Source organism: Felis catus, chromosome C1, assembly GCF_018350175.1.
Source record: "Felis catus isolate Fca126 chromosome C1, F.catus_Fca126_mat1.0, whole genome shotgun sequence".
Classification (NCBI taxonomy): Eukaryota; Metazoa; Chordata; class Mammalia; order Carnivora; family Felidae; genus Felis; species Felis catus.
The window spans coordinates 191,742,708-191,758,254 of NC_058375.1; the positions used below are offsets into that span (position 1 = coordinate 191,742,708).

The window sequence follows — 15,547 nt, forward strand, 5'->3', positions numbered from 1 at the left end:
GCGGGTTGTGTTGGTCCCGACTGATGGCCCATCGCGTGACGAAGTCCTTCCGGATCGAGGAGGGGTCCTCTGGCTGAGCGTGGGTGTGATGGACCCAGGTCGCGATGCCGTCTACCTTGAGAGCGGTGGGGGTTGTCAACACCACGATGTAGGGTCCCTTCCAGCGCGGCTCGAGAGTCTCTCGGTGGTGCCTCTTGACGTAGACCCAGTCTCCCGGCCTGTACTGATGAGGTGTCGGGATCGGGCCAGCCTCGTAGATGGCACGGAGGCGCGGCCAAATGTCCTCGTGCGCCCTCTGGAGCCCGCTCAAGGAAAGAAAAAGTTCTTGATCTTTAAACTCAGCAATAAGTTCAGCTCAAAGGCTGGGAATAACAGGGGGTGGCCTGCCAAACATGATCTCATAGGGAGTAAAACCCAGAGTGTAAGGAGTGTTTCTAACCCAGTAAAGGGCGTACGGTAGGAGAGTCACCCAGTCCCCGCCAGTCTCCATGGTTAATTTGGTAAGGGTCTCTTTTAGGGTTCTATTCATTCTTTCTACCTGTCCTGAGCTCTGGGGCCTATAAGCACAATGTAATTTCCAGTTTGCCCCCACCGCCTTGGCTACTGCCTGTGTTACCTGCGAGATAAAAGCTGGTCCATTGTCTGATCCTACCAGGGCAGGAAAACCATACCTGGGTAAGATGTCTTCTAGTAGCTTCTTAGCCACCGTCTGAGCCGTTTCATGCTTGGTTGGGTATGCCTCCACCCAGCCAGAGAAGGTGTCTGTAAATACTAAAAGATATTTAAAACCATACTTTCCTGGTTTGACTTCAATGAAGTCGACTTCCCATTGGGCTCCCGGTCTGGTGCCTCTGAGCCTGGTTCCTTTTTTTATTTGATGTGGCCCTCGCGTTGGTGAGTTGGCAGGTCTTGCAGGCAGATACAACTTGCTCTATTTTGGTGTCCTGTTGGTGAATCCTCTCCCTGCATATCTGAGCCTTCTTCGCGGATGCCTGGTATCCTAAGGCCCCCAGGGTAGCCAGCAGGTCCTGGGTCCCTCACTCACAGTCTTTGGCAGTGTCGGCAGCAATCAGGATGTCATCTACATACTGTAGAAGGGTGAGGCCACGGTGCTCCCTTCTGTACTCACCCAGGTCCTCGTGTAGTGCCTCGTCGAAGATGGTGGGTGAATTTTTGAATCCCTGAGGTAGCCGTGTCCAGGTGAGTTGTCCACTGTAGCCCTCCTCCAGATCATGCCACTCGAAGGCGAACAAGGGTTGGCTCTGGGGTGCCAGCGGCAGACTGAAGAAGGCGTCCTTTAAATCTAGTACAGTATACCAGACCCTGGAGGGCGCTAAGGAGCTCAAGAGAGTATATGGGTTGGGAACAGTTGGGTGTATGTCCACGACCCTCTTATTTACTTCCCGGAGGTCTTGTACCGGTCGGTAGTCATTTGTGTGAGGCTTTTTGACCGGCAGTAGGGGGGTGTTCCAGGCAGACTGGCAAGGAACTAGTACCCCTAGGCTTCGTAGTCTCCGGATGTGTGGCTGGATCCCCTTCCAGGCCTCCTGAGACATGGGGTATTGTTTGATCCTTACCGGACTCTCTCCTGGCTTGAGCTCTACCAGGACTGGGGTCCTATGAGCGGCTAGTCCCATCCCCCCTGTCTCTGCCCAAACTGAGGGGAATTCTTGTAGCCATCTGTCTATATTATCCTCTCTCGGGAGCGCCTCCTGGTGGAGGAGGTATTCATCCTCCAGTTTCATGGTCAGGACCTGGATGGGGTGGCCCTTGCCATCGGTGACCTGAGGCCCCCCTTGTCTGAAAGTTATCTGAGCTCCAATCTTGGTCAGTAAGTCCCGTCCTAACAGCGGGTAGGGGCATTCTGGTATTACCATAAAGGAGTGGGATACCCGGCCCGTTCCCAAATCTACTGTTCTTCGGGTAGTCCATGAATACTGGCTCATACCAGTTGCCCCTTGTACCCAGGACTTTTTGCTAGCTAGTTTTCCTTGTGGGGTGCGGAGGACCGAATGTTGTGCTCCGGTGTCGACAAGGAAGTCAATAGGGGTCCCCTCCACTTTAAGAGTTACCCTGGGTTCGGGGAGAGGGTCCGAACCCTGACTCCCCTAATCACTTAGTTCATCCAGCTCTAGGACTTTTACTCGATCAGTCTTGCTTCCCTTCCAGCCGGCCCATTTCGGACAATCTCGGGCCCAATGCCCTATCTCCTTGCAGTATGTGCACTGATCCTTCTGCAGCCTCTGCTTCCCCCCCTTGGTGGTGCTTTTACCTTTTCTTGCGTCATCTGCCAGCTGCCGGAGACGGCAGTCTCGTTCCTCGGGGAAGTCAGCAGTGGTAGCTAGCAGTATTCTGGCCAGGTCTCGAGTCTGCTTACTGCTGGCAGCCGCCATGGCGCGAGCCTGCTTGTCCTCAGGAGGCTCTCGGTTATTATATACCTTTTCGGCTACCACCAGTAAGTCCTGCAGACTTTTTTTCTCCTAGTCTATCTATTTTCTGTAATTTTCTCCTAATGTCTATGGCCGATTGGTTTACAAAGGCCATGATAACAGCTGCCTTGCTTTCCAGAGCCTCTGGATCCATGGGGGTATAGGTACGGAATGCCTCCATGATCCTTTCTAAAAAGGCAGCCGGAGATTCATCTTTTCCCTGTTGTACATTTCCTACCTTGGCCAAATTGGTTGGCTTTCTAGCAGCCATTCGGAGACCCCCCATTAGAGTCTGGCGGTAGACCCGGAGCCTCTCCTTACCTTCTGCCGTGTTGAAATCCCACTGGGGCCGAGTTAAGGGGAAGGAGGCCTCTATCTGAGCCTGGTTGGTGGTGGGATTCCCGTCTGCGCCCGGAACTAGTTTTCGGGCCTCATTGAGGATTCTTTCTCTTTCTTCAGTCGTGAACAGGACCTGCAAAAGCTGCCGGCAATCGTCCCATGTGGGCTGATGGGTAAAAAGAACAGAGTCTAATAAATCAATAAGCCCTGCCGGTTTCTCAGAAAACTTAGGATTCTGAGCTTTCCAATTGTAGAGGTCACTAGTGGCGAAAGGCCAATAGTGATGGGGCTGATTCCCCTCCGCGTCTGGGGGTCCGGTGGCTCGCAGGGGCAGAATAGTAGAGTCGGCGGCGGAGGCGGATTGCTCCCTCTGAGCCCTTTGTCTGGTAAATGGCGGGCTTCCCCCTGGGGTGTTTCCGCCTCCCGCTCTCGGAACAGCATCTGCCTCCCCCGGAGGGGGAGGATGGTGTTCTTCCGGCATCCTAGAGGGGTTATACGGGGGAGGAAAAATTAATTCTTCTTCAGTACCCCCCTGTAGGACAGGGTAGAGGGGTGCTGAAGGCTGGGTAAGACGTTTCCTCTTCTCTGTCTCCTGCAAAGCAAGAATGGGTTTTGGCTCCGGAGGGAGCAGGGTTAGGAAGGGCTTAAGCCAAGAGGGTGGGTCTTCTACAAGGTCCTGCCAAGTGATAATGTAAGGGAGCTGATCAAGATGGCCCATCTTAGGCTGAGAGATGATACTCCTGACTCGGTGGATGGTAGGGAGGTCGAAGGTCCCCTCTGGTGGCCATCCGACATTGAAAGTTGGCCACTCGCTAGAACAAAAAAACTGCAACCGACTCTTTCGGACTTCCACACTGAGGTTGTTAGCTCTTCCCCTCACATCCTGAAAGTGATCAATCATAATACTTAGAGGAGTAGTCTGAGTCTGTCCCATAACGTCCGTCCAGTAAGTCCACAGAGCAAAACAGAGAAACACAAAAACAGACAAACAGAGGGCCCCTAGAAAGTCTTCCAACTCCATGGAAGCAAAACTGAGAGCTAGCTTAGACATTTGAGGGGATTCCATGTCCCTCCAAAACCGATGAGGGGATTCCACGTCCCTCCAAAACCGATGAGGGGATTCCACGTCCCTCCAAAGACGACGGCCTCACGCCGACCAGCGGGAGCGACCCGCCTCGTCTCAGACCTTTGAGGGGATTCCACGTCCCTCCAGAAGGGAGAATCGGAACGTCTTCCGAAACTCCCGGCCCGTGGTCCTCCAGTGCGTCCACCTAGACCGCGTCGGGCACTACCAGAATTCCAGAAATGAGCTCACACAGAAAAGACAGAACAAACAGACACTAACCGTGGCCAGTCAGGCTCTCCGGGTCGGGGGTCCCTCGGGGTCTTGGGGATCCCGGGCCGAGCCCCCAAATGTTATGCCCAGAATTCGTGATCCCCAAAGACCACTAGGGAGCCGAGTCCGATGCAAAAGCAAAGAGCCTTTATTCGAGCTAGCTCGAGCTCAATCCCCTACCTGCACCGACGCAGCGGTGAGATACTAGGGAAAGAGAGCGAGTTTCAAAAGGACAAAGGTTTTATTGGGGCCTGGGGGCAGTTGGTGAGGTAATGGCTATGGCCTCAGCCGATTGGCTGGGGAGGGGTCCTGGGGAAGGGTCCGGCAGGTGAGGGAGGGTTTACTCAAGGGGAGGAGGTGTGGTCAAGGTGAAGGACACAGAACAAGATGGAGTCAAGGGGAAGAGGTGTGGTCAAGGTGAAGGACACAGAACAAGATGGAGTCAAGGGGAGGAGGTGTGGTCAAGGTGAAGGACACAGAACAAGATGGAGTCGGCTGGCGTAGGCCCGCCCTTTCATCTCTACTCCTCCCAAGCGTGCTCTCTCTCTTTCTCTCTCAGAAATAAATGAACATTAAAGAAAAAAGTTTTTTAATTAAAGAGACTTAACCATTAGCCTATCTGTCTATGAGAAGAGATGTTTCTGGAATTGAGTGAGTGGGGGGAAGGGGCAGGAATAACTTCTGCCACATAAAAGGATTTCAGACCCTCCCCTGTTCATGCTCTGTCTCTCTCTGTCTCAAAAATAAATAAACGTTAAAAAAAATTAAAAAAAAAAAAAAGGGGGCACCTGGGTGGCTCAGTCGGTTAAGCGGCCGACTTCGGCTCAGGTCATGATTTCGCGGTCCATGAGTTCGAGCCCCGTGTCAGGCTCTGCGCTGACAGCTCAGAGCCTGGAGCCTGTTTCAGATTCTGTGCCTCCCTCTCTCTGACCCTCCCCTGTTCATGCTCTGTCTCTCTCTGTCTCAAAAATAAATAAACGTTAAAAAAAATTAAAAAAAAAAAGGATTTCAGGACAGTGTCACCACATTCTAAATCATTGCAAATTCTCTGAAGCCTGTTGGGCGTAGGATTTCAAGGGGTCCTTTGAGAGGGGCATGTGTGTGTAAGCAGGTCTGTAGGGCCACCTTGGCCCAGAAGAGAAGACATGAAGTGCCTCTATCATATTTTTTGGTTAACGGTATGCCTCTCTTAAAGAACTTTTCTTCACTGATGCTTGAAATTTCACTGTTAGAGAATTGTTCTTTGGAAAAGATGACATTTTAAAAGAAAAGCTTTGTATTAATTTAGTGAAGCTCTAATAGTTAGAATGGGTCAGGCAATTTTAATATGGCCATCCCCTCTCCGCACCCCAACCCCACCAGAAAAAACGTTAGGGTCAGCCACTTGGTCTCCCTTCTTTTGATAAGATCAAGATCGTTATTCTTTTCCTTTCTTGTTTGATGTTAAAATAGGTTACTTGCCCCAAACACCCGAGTACTCTGATAATAGAAATTTCAGAAGTAGATATTTGGGAAAATACAGTGAGGCCACATTGATTTTGTTAACGATAATTTCTAAACTTTTTGTTGTCACTGTTTATTTAAAAGAAAAAAAGAATTCAGCCTAGAACATTGGAAAAGAGATAACATACAAGCAGACATTTTCTTATTAAAGAAGCTGCTTTGTGGGGCACCTGGGTGGCTCAGTTGGTTAAGCTCTTGGTTTTGGTTCAGGTTCATGAATCCGAGCCCCAGATTTGTATCCTGCTTGGGATTCTGTCTCTCTCCCTTTCTCTGCCCCTCCCCCCTGCTCGCTCGCTCGCTCGCGCGCTCTCTCTCTCTCTCAAAATAAATAAACTTAAAAAAAAAAAAAAGATGGTTTGTGAAAAATGGGAAAACTTCACTTCTTTTCATTTTTTCTCCTCTGGTCATAGAGAGAGACGACTGTCTCTTTGTTTAAGTGCCCTTCTTCGGCCTGTTTCTTCAGGGTCAGAGATTAAATTTGGGGGCCTTTATTGGTTGAGCAGTGAGGCTGGAACCATGCAAAGCTTTTCCTAGACTCTGAAATGGACTCACAGACGCAGACTCAGTGGCTCTGAGAGGTCACATTGATGAGCCAGGCTAACCTGACCATACCCGGCAGCTTTTATGCCACTTAAAGCGGAGAATTCTGAAAGGCCATTAAGGACAAAGCCCTTCTCCAAATTCTTGCTTTTAATTCCGTATGGCCCCTGCAGGAACTGAGCCTGGAGGATGCTCAGGAAGTCTGTTGGAGGATTTAGCTATACATCTTTTTAATTAAAATACACAAAGCTCTAATTACCTGCGGAAATGTGGGGAACGGCTTGTATTGTTATCTCTTATTTGAATAAACCTTCTCTTTTAATATGCCAAATGACAAATCAAACGAGATCTACATAGAAGGATTTAGACTGGTTCTCTTCACTACGACATCTCAGATGCTGAGGGCCTGAAGCTTTTGCAGAGTGGAGCGACCCCCTCTCAGAAGGTCCCCGCGTCGAGCTGCCGCAGTGAGGCCTCTGCAGTGAGGCATGTGGGCAAAGGCTTCAGGGCTCTGGGTTAATAATTTCTCTGGGAGAACTGGTCGCAGCCACTCTAATTCTTGGAAGAAGTATTTCCTCTTTTTGTAACCAAGGGAAGTAAATAACCTTGTTCACTTACTGCCCTGGAAAAAGAAATGTGGTTTGCCAGTGGTTAAATCAATCTGCTGTATGTCACTTAGTCAACAGGCATCTGGGTGACACCATGCTTGGTCCTGATTCAAGAGAAAGGACTGCTCTGGGAATTCAGGCCCCTCCCAACCATCTACTCTAATTATGCTACTTTTCTCGTTAAACTGCTGATTATGGGTATGATGTCAGTACATCTGTATTTTTCTAAAATGTCACATTTTGGGGAAGGAAAAGATCACAGAATAAAGCATATTTTCTCGACTTCTGTAACTGGTTCAATCACTATTTGCATTTTTCATTAGGAAATTGGTAGCCCGGGGGCCTGCTGCAGCTGCACACGCGTTTTGTTCCTGCTGCACAGTGTTTTCCAGAGTTTGAATTAATTTCCATCATTTAAAAATCAGGAGATGTCACATCGCCGTCCTGATGATCATCTCCTCTTGAAAAACTGGACAGAGCCGGATAACAATGGGTCTGCGTCCCAAAAGGACACCGTCGGAGGAGGCTGGGTAAGCGGTGGTTCCCGGTACCGTCAGCAAGGCGCTGCTTTCCGGCTCCGTCCCTTTCTCCTGCCCTCCCGACTCCTGGACAATATCCATCTGACCCTCCAGGAATTTGCCCTTTCAACCCGTGCTCCTTTCTAATTCTTTTCCTGTTGAATTTCTTCAATTTAGGGAAATTGAGTACACAGAGAGGTCATCAGGCAATCATTTTCAACCACATGAGGAATTTTAGGTTTGTTTGTTTTTGTAAATAAAAACGAATCCTCTGCATTTCCCTAGTAAAACCTGAACGCATTATAAAATATGATTAAATTAACACAACCAACTTTAACCTGCTTAACTAGGGTCAGCGATATGCCAAAGGAGGGACATGGGGCGCGGACTGCCCAGGTACAGGCAATAGGGAGGGCACTGTCCATAGGGAATTTAAAAACAATAATGAAACCAATTAAAGCCCTTCTGCTTTTTGTGTGATCACCGCATGCCAGCAATGCTGAACAAGGTCAGTGATGAAACACTCCTCTCAAAAATCCTTTTGTTGGCTTAAGGTTTAAAGAATTGCTTTGAGAACTATGAGTTTAATTTTACATATGTATAGTATATCCAATATATTATGTACATATATATATATACACACATTTTATTTTACAAGGTGTTTAAAAAAATTTTTTTTAACGTTTATTTATTTTTGAGACAGAGAGAGACAGAGCATGAACGGGGGAGGGTCAGAGAGAGAGGGAGACACCGAAACCAAAACAAGCTCCAGGCTCTGAGCGGTCAGCACAGAGCCCGACGCGGGGCTTGAACTCAGGGACTGCGAGATCATGACCTGAGCCGAAGTCGGACGCCCAACCGACTGAGCCACCCAGGCGCTCCTACAAGGTGTTTTACATGAAAGTTTATTACTTGTTCTTATTTTAATTTTTGTTATTTTTTCATTTTTAAATTAATAAACTTTTTTTTTCAGGAATAGAATTTAGTGGTTCATCACTTACATATAATACCCAGTGCTCATCCCAACAAGTGTCCTCCTTAATGCCCCTAGCCCCTTCAGCCCATCCTCCCACCCAACACCCTGCCAGCAACCCTCTGTATTTAACCCTCTGTATTTATGTTTTGTCTCCCGTTACTTATTTTTTAATAGACGATGTAGTTTATATGGAAGTGGAAAAGCTCCCAATTATAGAGACATCCCCAGTGCCATGCGTGGCCTCAGTTCTGCTTTCTTTTGAGATTAAATTGGTAATGGTTCCAAATCGGTACAGTTCCTGTTTCCTCACTGTGATACTACGTACGCTTACATTTAAACTATAGATTTGAAACACACAGCGAAAGCACATGGTAAAAATCAAGAAGCAGAATTTAAGTCGTTTCCATTTCTACATCCCATGCCACCACTTGGAGCTTTTAGTTATATTTAAAATGGGAAACAGTGAAAGAAAGGGAGAGCTGCAAGGTGTGGTATATTTTGTTCGGCAAATGTAAATTTTTAGTTCAAAACTTTTTCTTTTTTAACTGAATTTGGATAAAACTTTTAAAATAGAAAATCAGGGGCGCCTGGGTGGCGCAGTCGGTTGGGCGTCCGACTTCAGCCAGGTCACGATCTCGCGGTCCATGAGTTCGAGCCCCGCGTCGGGCTCTAGGCTGATGGCTCAGAGCCTGGAGCCTGTTTCCGATTCTGTGTCTCCCTCTCTCTCTGCCCCTCGCCCATTCATGCTCTGTCTCTCTCTGTCACAAAAATAAATAAACGTTGAAAAAAAATTAAAAAAAAAATAAAATAGAAAATCATTACACACACACACACACATATATGTATATTAATGTTTATTTTTTGAGAGAGAGCGAGAGTGCACATGAGTGGGGGAGGGGCAGAGAGAGAGGGAGACACAGAATCCAAAGCAGGCTCCAGGCTCTGAGCTATCAGGACAGAGCCCGACGGGGGCTTGAACTCAGAAGCCATGAGATCATGACCTGGGCCGAAGTCAGACGCTTAACCAACTGAACCACACAGGCACCCCATAAAATTGAAAATCGTTTTTAAAAATTGTTTTAAAATGAAAGACTGGGATGGCACGCCTGGGTGGCTCAGTCAGTTGAGCATCCAACTCTTGATTTCAGCTCAAGTTGTGATCTCAGAGTGGGTCGTGGGATCGAGCCCAAGGTGGGGTTCTGCACTGAGTGTGGAGCCTGCTTAGTATTCTCACTCTGCCCCTCTCCCCCTAACTCTCTCTCTATAAAAATTACTTACTTGGGGCACCTGGGTGGCTCAGTCGGTTGAGTGTCTGACTTCAGCTCAGGTCATGATCTCGCAGTTTGTGAGTTCGAGCCCTGTGTCAGGCTCTGTGCCGACAGCTCAGAGCCTGGAGCCTGCTTTGGATTCTGTGTCTCCCTCTCTCTCTGCCCCTCCCCTGCTCATGCTCTGTCTCTCTCTGTCTCAAAAATAAATAAAAACATTTTAAAAATTACTCAATTAATTAATCAAAAAAATGAAAGACTGGAGGCACCCGGCTGGCTCAGTCTCTAGAGCATGTGACTCTTGATCTCAGGGTTGTGAGTTCAAGCCCCACATTGGGTGTAGAGGTTACTTAAAAGTAAAATCTTTAAAAAATAATAATAATAATAAAATGAAAGACTGATTCAAGAAGTAAAAGCACTACAGCAATGATGTGATTTAGTAGTTGCCTAAATTGTACCTTCTGCAGACAGATCAGTTTCACTAAAATTCAATTACTAATTGCTGATGTAGAGAAGTATCTTTTTCTCCTATCCATCTAAGTGGGGTTCCTGTGAGAAAAGACAGATTGACAAGAGAAAAGCATACACATTTATTTAATATGAGTTTTAAGGTCATGGGACCTTCATAAGGAAATAAAGACCTGAAGAGTGTTTTGTGCCAGGTTTGATGAAGAATGAAAAGTCACGGAAAAAATGTGGTAGGACAAAGAAGGGTATGAGCAAAGTGTATAAACTGGGGGAACAGCAAGGCCCCTTTGTTCAAATTCCTCCTGGTGTCATGGATGTCAAGATGGATATACTTTCCTCAAGTACAGGGAGGGCGCCTCTTCCACAAGGGTTTCAGGACCTGCTTCAGGAGAAGGTCAGAAGGTTCTTCCTGCTGCACACGCTCTTTCGCAAATTCCTTCATGCTTAATATATTCAATATGTCAAGGTGCCATATTTTGGGGTAGCATGTCCTGAGCCTTGTCACTGGATAGTTATTTGCATGAAATATTATTATATCAGACGGCAACCAATGGATGTGCAGTCAAATTGTTAGTAAGACCTAAAAAGAAGCAGTTAGGCCTGGGAACTTACATACATTTTAACAAAGGGTGTTTCATTGTGGAGAAGTGATAGACAAAGGAAGAGGGGGAGGCGGACTTCTAGGGGTGATAAATTTGGGGAAGCTGACTAAAAATGTATGGTAGATAAGGGTTGTTTTAGTAAGTGCTATAGTCTGAATGTTTGTGTCCACCCCCCACGGCAAGATTCATATGTTAAGTCCTAACTCTCCACCTCGAAAGTGATAGGAGAGGGGGGGCCTACGAGAGGTGATTGGGTCATGAGGCAGAGCCCTTGTGAATGGGATTAGTGCTCTTCCTGGTACATGAAGGGAGACACTTTTTTTTTTTTAAGTTTATTTATTTTTGAGAGAGAGAGAGAGAGAGAGAGAGAGCGAGCATGAAGGGGAGAGGGGCAGAGAGAGAGGGAGACACAGCATCTGAAGCAGACTCCACACTCTGAGCTGTCAGCACAGAGCCTGACGCGGGGCTTGAACTCACAAACTGTGAGATCGCGACCTGAGCCAAAGTCAGACGCTTAACTGACTGAGCCACCCAGGCGCCCTGAGACTCTTTTATAAAGGGGAAATTTGTTACCTTTACAAAGGCGAATTTATGTCCTGTCTTTAAGCAGAAGGAGGGAGAACAAAGAATCCTTTCCGCATCTGCTGTTTCTTAATTGCTTTCAACTCAAAATAATCCTTACACCAAAGTGGCATATTTGGGGGTGGCATATGTTTCAATAACCTAATAGACTCAGCAAGATGCGCTCAGGAGCACTCGGTTTTTTCTGTGGTTGTTGGAACATTTGTTTTTAAAAAAATTAAAAAGTTGTTTTTCTTTTATAAAATTGTGGTTAAAAAACACGTAACATAAAATTTGCCATCTTAACCATTTTAGATATACAATTCAGTAGTTCAGTATTCACACTGTCAGGAACTAGATCTCCAGAACGTTTTTCACTGTTTGTTTCGTTTTTTTTGTTTTTTTACTTTCAGTGTAGTTGACACATACCGTTACATTAGTTTCAGGCGAAGGACACAGTGATTCCACAAGTCTACGCATTATGCTGTGCTCACCCCAAGTCTAGCTGCCACGTGCTGCCATATTATGCTATTAAATACCATTGACTGTAGTCTGCATGATGCATTCCTTTCATCCCTGTGACTTATTCATTTCATAACTGGAAGCCTGTGCCTCCCACAGCCCTTCATCCCATTTTGCCCATCTTCTCACCCCCATCCCCTTTGGCAATCACCAGTTTGTTCCCCCCATTGGTAGGTCTGTTTCTGCCTTTCTTTTTCAGTTTCTTCATTTGTTTTGTTCTTTAGATTCCACATGTACGTGAAATCAAATGGTGTTTGTCTTTCTCTGTCTGATTCATTTCACTTCGCGTAATATCCTCTAGGCCCATCCATGTTGTCGCAAATGGCAAGATCTCATTCTTTTTTATGGCTGAGTAATATTCAAGTGCGTGTGTGTGTGTGTGTGTGTGTGTGTGTGTGTGTATTCCACATCTTCTTCATCTATTTATCTATCAATGGAAACAGGTTGTTCTCATATCTTGACTATTGTAAATAATGTTGCAATAGGCATAGGGGTGCCTATATCTTTTCAAATTCATGTTCTCATTTTCTTTGGATAAATACCCAGCAGGGGAAAAGAACTTTTAAATCTTCCAAAGTGCAACTATATACCTATTACAGTAGAAGTCCTGGTCTCATACTGAATTTTGAAAAGACATTCGAAAAGGGATGCCTGTCTAGCTTAGTCAGTGGAACATGTGACTCTTGACCTTGAGGTCATGGGGTTGAGCCCCACATAGGGCATAGAGATTATTTTTAAAAAATATGTTTCAGTGGACAGGTCAGGCAGAGAAGACCTCAGGCTAAGTAGCCAGCACGAAGAAAGACAGTGCGGGGAGCAAGGGACCAACTTCACAGCAGCAATGTGGATAGAAAGAACACGAAGGTCCTGCCCAGGACAACCTGATTTGCCAGGAGAGGCAGAGGTCCAGGTGGAGTTACCGGAGAGGCTAGAAAGGGGTCCAGGCCATTAATTTTACTACAGTCTTTGAAGATGCTGGGTATCCTTGGACTGAAACTGTCCATGGAATGAGATATCAGCTGCTTTGTTTAGACTTTGTTGCTTTGTAGTCAATGCCACACCATAATACCTTCCACACCACCCACCCATTCAAAGTAACTGCCAGAATAATTAACATTTCTCAATTAAAGAATCAGAATGATTATCATAGAATTTTCAGAAAATAGAAAAGAACATAACATGACGATTAAAATCACTCCAATCTCCACCATTTAGAGAGTAAACCCATGACATTTTGGCATAGTTGTATACTTTAATTAATTAGTTAATTAATTAATTTTTGTACATAATCTCTTCCCCCAGCATGGAGCTCGAAGGCACGACCCCACAACCCAGAGATTGAGAGTTGCATGTTCCACCGATTGAAACAGCCAGGTGCCTCTTTTTGTAATTTTTTTTTAATTTCTATATTTTATTTATTTACTTATTTATTTATTTTTAATGTTTATTTATTTTTGAGAAAGAGAGAAAATGAGCCAGGGAGGGGCAGAGACAGAGGAGGACAGAGGATCTGAGGAGGACTCTGTGCTGACAGCAGAAAGCCCAACGTGGGGCTCGAACTCATGAACTATGAGACCGTGACCTGAGCCAAAGTGAGAAGCTTAACCGACTGAGCCACCCAGGCGTCCCCCAAATTTCTATATTTTAAAAATATTATGCGGGATTAGTTTGTACTTGCAATTTTGTGACCTGACCATTTTACTTACACTGTGAGCATTTTTCCATGTCATTATATATTACTCAAAAACATATTTTTAATGACTGCATAATATCATACTCTACAGATGTTCTTTAAGGCATTTTAAAAAGTGGCAATTTTACTGCCATCCTAGAAAATTAGAGTCCTATCTTCAAAGCAATTCCTGGGATCCTATGCTAAAATAAAGCACTATCAAGCTGGATCCCAGAGATAAGCGTATTCTATGAACTACTGAAATGAAATATAAAATCCTAGCACAGGAAATAAAAAAAAAAAACCCACAAAACCCTAGCACGGGCTGCAATTTAAGCAAATAGAAACAGAATCTGGTACTTTTTCTGTCAACAAATAACTCAGAAAGCTTTTCCATAAAATTAAATAATGATGTGATGTGTTATCCACTACATTTGTAGCAGCGTAATTACAATAATGAGACACATTTAATATAATGAGACTCCATATTTTTAAAATGCTAAGTCACGCCAAGCATGCTATTTGGTGTTGCCCAGTTATTAAACCATTTAATATTTCCATTTAAATTTTATGAGGTCCAGGAAGCAAAGTGAGAAGAAATTTTGTTGAATTATAAGCATATTAGGTGGGAAAATGAAAGCTTCTCTTGCATCCTCCAGAGTCAGTTAGCAACAGAGTTGCAAGTTTATAGCTTCAGTTAGAATTCAGGAGCTCTCGCCAATGAATACAAATTTATGGCACTTTAAAGAGCATACTTAATATTTTATTTTCTTTCCTGTGATTTCAGCTACCAAAGTATTGCAGTAAATGTCACACTTGGGAACTTACCTGGGAAAACTTCCCCCAAACCATTATGGTGCCAGTACACATAAAGGTGATCAATGCTAAGACCGGGGCACTCGTGGCCAAAACAGAATATGGACATGGTATTGAAAAATCATTCGCTGGGAGAAAAAGCAGAGTCGGATTGATTAAGTAACACTGCACTTTGAGATCAAGAGTCCTGAGAAAGGTGTTGACCACACATTTTCTAGGAGGGGTCTTTGCTCTCTAGAACAGACTCTAGATTTTGTGATTAGTCATTTGATGCAGGGCAAGAGGGGAAACCAGCACATATTGACTGCAAAATCTGGGCTTTAAGAGAACCTGGATTCTAGTTCTGACTGCTCTCCCACTAATTGGCTGAATGGCTTTCAGCAAGTTTCAGAAATTCCCCAAACCCTGGTTTTCTTATCTGGCGAATGATAATGATATTACCTGTATCACAGTGTTGTCGTCAGGTTTCAATGAGACAGTATCTGTAAAGCACATAAACAGTAAGGTCTCAATACATGCTTATGTTCTTTATTACTCGTCATCTATTATGCCTTGCCCTAGGTACTTTCCAGTTAAATTATCTGTTGATGAGGTGCTATTAGCACCTATTCACTTAGCAGCAATGACCACAATTGCCTCCTCAAAATCCATTCCTTCCTTCTTTCTCATCACCAGAGCCACAATTTTATTTAGGACAGCAGTGTATCCAGATAAAACACTACATTTCCCAGCTTGCCCTGAAGCTGAGAATGGCCACTAAGATTTATGTGGAAAACATTGGCTGGGGCTTCAAGGAAAGCTGGCTGTGCTTCAGAGGTACGCCTTGGAAGGTCAACAAGATGAATGAAGCTTCAGCCGCTTTTTGGAACTATAATGGAACAAGAAGTGCAGGGAAGAAGTTACAAAAAGTCTAGAATCCTGGAGGTCTCAGCCTTGAGCTTTTTTTTTTTTTTTTAATGTCTATTTATTTTTGAGAGAGAGACAGAGCATGAGGGGGGCAGGGTCAGAGAGAGAGGGAGACACAGAATCCAAAGCAGGCTCCAGGCTCTGAGCTGTCAGCACAGAGCCTGATGTGGGCCTTGAACCCACAAACCGTGAGATCATGACCTGAGCCGAAGTCGGATGCTTCACCGACTGAGCCACCCACGCACCCCTAAGCCTTGAACTTCTTGAGGCACTCAAGGGAAGTCAGCAACATTTTACCTCCCCAAACATACTGTTTCTTGAGAGATATAAGCCTTGAATGAGTTTAGGTCACTATTACTTTGAGTCTGTTGTTATATGTTATCCCAAGTGTAGCTCACTTTTCTCACACCATATTAGAATCCTTGAAAAATGATGACACCTTCATCATTCAAAGGATCATTATAACAAAGTCGCATTTTGTGAAGT

The 15,547-nt window shown here is 45.3% G+C and overlaps 1 protein-coding gene across 17 annotated transcripts in view; it reads right to left on the minus strand.

The window, feature by feature from the left end:
• CMKLR2 (chemerin chemokine-like receptor 2) overlaps nt 1-15,547 on the minus strand; it is a 92,225-nt gene that overhangs the window by 53,592 nt on the left and 23,086 nt on the right. For all 17 annotated transcript variants that reach the window (XM_045034387.1, XM_019838531.3, XM_045034384.1 and 14 more), the window contains exon 4: nt 14,597-14,637. The gene's annotated coding sequence lies outside the window, so the exon portion shown is untranslated. The remainder of the gene's footprint in view (nt 1-14,596; nt 14,638-15,547) is intronic.